General features: G+C 39.7%; 1 pseudogene; it reads right to left on the bottom strand.

Annotated features, from left to right (window-relative positions):
• Nucleotides 1-425: 425 nt before the first annotated feature.
• LOC149225220 (cationic amino acid transporter 1 pseudogene) lies at nt 426-1,606 on the bottom strand (annotated as a pseudogene).
• Between the last annotated feature and the right edge of the window lie 4,461 nt (nt 1,607-6,067).

Below are 6,067 nucleotides of genomic sequence, written 5' to 3'. Positions count from 1 at the left end.
GACCTATCTCGCTCACTCAAATCTGAAAAATTAGGTCTCAACATTATTATAAATACACAAACCACACTTTAAAATGTAATTGAAAAAAAAAAAAAAATCAATAGGGAAAAAAAATATTTCAATAGGAAATTCATTACATGTGAACAAGAAGTTTAAAACTCCATACAAATATAAGTTCAAAGGCGTCTGGGAAACTGCATAATGCATTTAACCATTTTTAACATTACAAACATATAAATATACACTGCGCCATGAACCTTATACATCTCTGCCCCAGAAAGTCATTGCATATAAACTACCCTCAGGAAAGTTAAATTTAAGAACTCTGTAAACTTTAAATAGTACAAATAAAATTCAAGATAAATCTCCATAGACCTCTATTAACAAGACTCCCATTTTGATGATGTGGAGCCAAATTACCACCTTCAAACTACAGGGACTGTCCCCATATTATCAACCTTCTCCATCCTCTCCATGTCAGCAGCTTTGGCAGTGTTATATGATGCATGCAGTCCAAAAAAGATGTAATACAATAGCATTATTGCAGTCCAAACAGCAAACCTGATAAAGGCAGCCTTTTTAAAGGTACCCAAAAGAAAAATGTTTATGGCAATGGATAGGGCAGGTATCCATGGCACCAATGGCACTCCCCACAGATTTGGTTTTATAGCCTGTGGAACAAACAGCTGTAATCCTAATGTACCCAGAAGCAATAAAAGCACTGTTATTACATAACCAATCCACCCCTTACTCTTAGCCCAATATACAGCAGTCCCAATTGAGGATCCAGTGATTATAACCAGAAACACAGAAATCTCTGATTTCTAATGCTTGTTTGGCCTGATACGTAGTATCTCCTAACCAGTAGTGCTATGGCTACTAAACAAAATATGCACAATGTGCTGATGGATAGCAGGTCGGAGAGGATATCTAGCTCTGTGAAAAATGCTACAACTGCTGTGGCTATGACCATTATGGCAGTTGCATTGATTGGAGTTCCTGTTTTTTCATGCACCAATGCAAACCATGGTGGCAACATATGTGTCCTTGCAATGTGGGTCAGATACCTGGCTTGGCCTACAACACTCACCATTAGGACAGTGGTCATGCCCTCAAGGGCCCCAAAGGCTACTATGTACTTAGCCCACTTCATTCCCACCTTTTCAAATACAACACTGAATGGAGCATGAGGGTCAACATCTCTGTAGTTTTGCATCAGGCACAGAGTCACAGCCATGAGACAGTAGACCATTATGATGACCACCATGGACCCAACTAGTCCAATAGGAATATCCTTTGCTGGATTTTTGGTCTCTTCTGCCATTGTTGCAACTGCATCGAAGCCGATATATGCAAAATACAGAACTGCACCTGCTGAGAAAATACCCCTTACTCCGTAAGGCATAAAATCTGAGAAGTTTGATGGTTCAGCATGTGTTAGCCCAGCAATGATGATGAAAACAAGGACCACAATATGAACTACAGAGGCGATGGAGTTTATTCTGGATGTTGCTTTGGTGCTCCTTATGGACACAACCCAAGTCCAACCCACCTTGAATAAACTGGAATGTGCCTGATGAAAACAAACAATGTCATTCAAATGCATATGCCAGTAAAATCTTTTTCAGATGCATTAGGTCATTTTGGGTACAAGGCCTTTTAGACAGCTATCCTCTATCTTCGGACCAAGGAAAGTTTTTCTACACTTGCAACTAAGAAAAAGCATGTGTGTACATAGTTTAAAACAAATTGAAAACAGGAGCATTTTGCCACTGAAAGGAACAGAATGTCCACCCATTCTATGTATGTTCATGAATGATAATCCGATTTGGATCAAGCAACTCACAATATTGGTTCGAATACAAAAGACAATATGAATGGATTATGTAACTACACCATACTTGATTTGAAGATGAATTGATGCACGTGGTTGTACCGAAGAAACCTATTATATTTTGAACAGATAAAAGTAAAAGTGCGGTCTGGTTAAGTTGTGGAGTCTTTTTGGGAATCTAACAAAATTATTTCTGGCCAAATCTTTTTTGTTGTTGTTTAAAATGGGTTTTTCACTGTATCTATGGATTCAACATCCTGAAAAACCCCTAGGGCACTCAAATTGTGGAGAGTTTACAACTCAAACTTGTGATTCCGAGAAATCCCTAACAAATTAGACCTAAAAAATATACCAAATAACCCTCCAAAATGCAGAACAGATAGACTACTGCTGAAAGTGATGGTAGGCTGATCTTTGTCAGGCTGTTCATATGTGGAGTTTCTCATCAGTAGCACAGGTTTGACTTCTAGAGAGGTAAAGATAATGTTTAGGAAATTGTCTTTAAAAAAAGATATTACTATAAATATATATAACTGAATACGCTCATGAGGCAACTCAATTGGTAATCACCATGTTACAAAGTATTGTGTAAACCATGAGATTCTGTTAGTTTGACAACGAACTTCAAACGTAGTTTAGTTTTTTAGTTATGTACAGTTTTTCTTTGTAACGAATAGTTTTTAGTTATGTAACGGTAAATACATGAATATATCGAATGTCATGTAGAGGATATTGATCATCGAATAAAACAGATTCACATATTCAGTTTCTCTTTCTTGGTCTTTGGTCTTCTCTCATTCTGTTTCTTGCTGTTCTTTCTTTCTTCCTTTGCTCTTAATTCAATAAGTGGTATCAGAGCCGTGATTTATCCCTGAGGACGGCTGTGGCTTGAAGAATACGCTGAACGCTGAAGCTTGAAGAATACGCTGAGTGTGGACGGCCCTGTGGAGCGTTGAGGCTTGAAGAATCGTGGGTGATTAATCCCTGAGGACGGCAGAGTGGCTGTGCGTTGAATCCCTGCTCCTGTGGACGGTGCAGAATCCAGAATCGTTGGAGTGTGGACGGTGCAGAATCCCTGAACGGCAGAGTGGCTGTGCGTTGAATCCCTGCTCCTGTGGACGGCAAGAACGTTGTGAGAATCGTGGGTGTGGATCCCTGAGGTCGGTGTGGACGGCGTTGCAATCCCAGAATCCGGCGTGAACGGCAAGAACCCTGACGGTGTGACCCTGGCGTTGAGGCTTGAAACAGTGTTGACAGCGTTGCAATCCCAAAATCCAGGTATCGTTTTTTTTAAGCAGAAATATTTTTTTTTTTAAAAAGAAAAGAGAAGGGTTTTGCAGAATTTTTTAAAGGATAGCAGATTGCAGGTTTTTTTTTTTTAAAAAGATAGCAGTTTGCAGAATTTTTTAAAAAAAAGATAGCAGATTGCAGGATTTTTTAAAAGATAGCAGCAGAAATTGAAAAGGGTGTTGTAGTTGTTTTTTTTTTAAATATTGTAGAAGAACAAGTTTGCAAGGGATTTGCACGAAAAACAAAAGGGTTTGCAAGGGGGAAGTTATTTTTTTTTTTTAAAAGACTGAAACCCTAGGAAGGAGGAAAATGGCCAAGATGTCGAATGCAAGATTCGAGGTGGAGAAATTCACCGGAAAGAGCAATTTTGCTCTTTGGAAACTGAAGGTTAAGGATCTGCTTGTGCAACAAGGGTTGCACAAGGCATTGGATGGGGTTACTAAGAAACCCACAACCATGACTACTTCAGACTGGGAGGACTTGGATGCCCGAGCTCTCAGTACCATCCGGCTATGTCTAGCGGATGAAGTTCTCTTGAAGAGACTACGGCGTCAGGTTTGTGGGAAAAACTTGAAAACCTTTATATGACAAAATCATTAACTAACAGAATTTATCTGAAACGACAATTATACAGTCTTCGAATGAAAGAAGGTTCAGGCGTTGCAGAACATTTGAATGTCTTTAATACACTAATTTGTCAATTAACAGATATGGAAGTAAAAATACAGGAAGAAGATAAAGCCATAACCTTGCTGTGTTCTCTGCCTGAATCATGGGATCACTTCGTAACCTCGATCAGCTTCAGCTCTGCTGATTCTTTGAAGTTTGAATCAGTCGTGGGAGCTCTTCTGTCTGAAGAGGTACGGAGGAAATCCAGCACTGATACAACTGCATCAGAAGCCATGGTCGCTAGAGGACGCTCAAAGGAAAGAGGAGACAAACCAAGGGGGTCTTCTAGGTCGAAATCGAAGGGCAAAAAGTGTAAGGCAAAATGTTGGAACTGCGGTAAAGTTGGACACTTGAGGAAGGACTGTTGGAAACGGAAGGAATCCGAAAACCTGAAGAACGAAGCAAATCATGCTGATTCAGGTATTGTAGACGAAGTTTTATCTGCTGAAGATTTGTGTATGATAGATGAAACTTCACCTGAATGTAATGTCTCTCATAGTTTTGATAGCTGGCTGTTAGACTCTGGTGCTTCGCATCATATGTGCCCACATAGAAACTGGTTTACTTCGTATGAAAATGTAAACGGTAGTTCTGTGTTTATGGGTAACAATATGTCATGTCAGACTGTTGGGATGGGAGATATCAGGATTAAAATGTATGATAACACAGTTAGGACATTAACTAGTGTTAGACATGTGCCTGATTTGAAGAAAAATTTAATCTCTTTGGGAGTGTTGGATTCAGATGGTTATAAGTTTACAGGTCAGGATGGCGTCTTGAAGGTCTTCAAAGGTGCTCTTGTGGTTATGAAGGCAGAGAAGGTCGGGAATCTTTACAGGTTAAAAGGAAGTACTCAGGTCGGTGAAGCAGCGGTTGCGTCAGAAAAGGAAGAAGCAGGTACTCGTCTGTGGCATCAGCGTTTGGGTCATATGAGCGAGAAAGGTCTTCACATACTGATGAAACGTAAATCTCTTCCCGGTCTGAAATCCTTAAATTTAGATTTCTGTAAACATTGTGTGTATGGGAAGCAGTGTAAACAGAGATTTAAAGTTGGCAATCATAATAGTAAAGATGTTTTAGACTACATTCATTCTGATCTGTGGGGGCCTTCCCCTGTTATGTCATATGGAGGTGCATTGTATTTTTTAACGTTCATTGATGATTATTCTCGTAAAGTTTGGGTCTATCTGCTAAAAAGGAAAGCTGATGTATTCAATGTCTTTAAACAATTTAAAGTAATGGTAGAGAAAAGAACAGGCAAATCTATTAAATGTCTAAGAACTGACAATGGTGGTGAGTTCACTTCTGTTGAGTTTGAACAATACTATAAGGATGAGGGCATTGTTAGGCACAAAACTGCTGTTTATACTCCTCAGTAAAATGGTGTTGCTGAGCGTATGAATCGGACTCTTATGGAAAGAGCCAGAAGCATGATCAGCAATGCTAACTTGCAAAAGGAGTTATGGGCGGAAGCAGTATCTACTGCTTGTTATTTAGTTAACAGAGCACCCTCAGTAGCAATTGATTGTAAAATTCCTGAAGAAGTCTGGACAGGTCAGTCTTGTGACTATTCTCATTTGAGGATATTTGGCTGTGATGCTTATTCTCTGATTCCGAAAAATCAGCGTTCAAAGTTAGATCCAAAGTCGAAATGTTATGTCTTTGTTGGGTATGACTATGCAGTGAAAGGATATAGGTTGTGGGATCCTACATTGCGGAAGATAGTTATTAGTAGAGATGTAACATTTGATGAATCGTCTTTGTTAAAATCAAATGTTGAAAGAATTGAACAGGAACAGGTATCGCCGAGTCAACGAGTTCAGTTGGAGGCTAGATCTTTCGGTGGCAGTCGAAAGGAAGGAGAGACTTCTAGACAAAGGTGTTGAAGACACAAAGGAAGCCGTTGAAGCTTCTGAACCAGAGCAAGTTTCTGAACCAGTTCAGCAACCAGTCGCTCTGAGAAGGTCTACAAGGAAAGGAAAACTCCCAAAAGGTATGAAGATTCTGCTGCTTCATCTTTTGCTTTGGTTACTGAAGATGGGGAACCGTCTTGTTATCAGGAAGCGATAGATGATACAGATAGCAAGAAATGGAAAAAGGCTATGAAGAAGAAGAAATGGACTCCTTAGCCAAGAACAATACCTGGGATCTTGTAGAGATCCTGAAGGGAGAAGGTTGTTGGATGTAAATGGGTCTTCAAGCTGAAACGGAAAGTTGATGGTAGTAATGAGAGATATAAGGCGAGACTGGTAGCAAAAGGGTATTCTACAGGTT

Source organism: Pinus tabuliformis, chromosome J (assembly GCF_031772625.1).
Source record: "Pinus tabuliformis cultivar Carrire ecotype Pingquan chromosome J, CPIR1, whole genome shotgun sequence".
Classification (NCBI taxonomy): Eukaryota; Viridiplantae; Streptophyta; class Pinopsida; order Pinales; family Pinaceae; genus Pinus; species Pinus tabuliformis.
The sequence above is the reverse complement of the archived record's forward strand: the minus strand, read 5'-3'. Positions and strand labels throughout refer to the sequence as shown.